The sequence below is a fragment of the Sesamum indicum genome, linkage group LG1 (assembly GCF_000512975.1).
Source record: "Sesamum indicum cultivar Zhongzhi No. 13 linkage group LG1, S_indicum_v1.0, whole genome shotgun sequence".
In the NCBI taxonomy this organism is placed as follows: Eukaryota; Viridiplantae; Streptophyta; class Magnoliopsida; order Lamiales; family Pedaliaceae; genus Sesamum; species Sesamum indicum.
In genome coordinates this window covers 14,815,724-14,816,440 of record NC_026145.1, presented here as the reverse complement: position 1 = coordinate 14,816,440, position 717 = coordinate 14,815,724, and positions in this window count along the sequence as shown.

The window sequence follows — 717 nt, the reverse complement described above, 5'->3', positions numbered from 1 at the left end:
GGTGTGTGTGTGTGTGTGTGTGGTGTGTGTGTGTGTGTGCGTGTGGGGGTGTCATGGTAGAACATGTTTTACTTCCATTTTAAACATAAAAGAAGTGAGGTGTTGCTTTTATCTTCTGCGCCAACGAATGCCTTCTACGTCTTGTTATGTTTGCCATTCTACTTCAATTTCTAAGTCTTCATTTCTATCTTGACAACCCTTTTTCACGTGCAAGATGTCACTATAGTTTCGCAGCATTATATATTCATTACGGGTATTTTTTGTCTTTGTGGTCTATTTATGTCTTTTGTGATATTTTTGTGTGCTTGCATAAATATGTATTCTCATTTTTGTTTACCTGATATGAAAGAGTATTTATTGAAATGAAGAACAATAACAGGACAGGAGAGAGTGCATTGTCCCTCTTCTTTTTTTTCCTTTCAATATATCTCGTTAGCAAGAGTGGTCTTGGATTGATTTACTTCACTAGAGGGATATAGTGAGGGAAAATGTGTGGTGAACTCATAAAATCTGATAAATGCCTTGGGTGGTTATGATCTTCTAACCAATTGGTGTAGCAGGTTTCTGTTAGGATCACGATGTCAGTAAATATATTTTTATAATCAGCTACTGCATTTGTTTTTCAATTTTATCGACCAAACTTAAGAAGTTTTGTTGAATGATGCCGCCCCTTTTTCCGGCTTTTACATTTCCTTGTCTATGCGTCTTTTTTCTTTT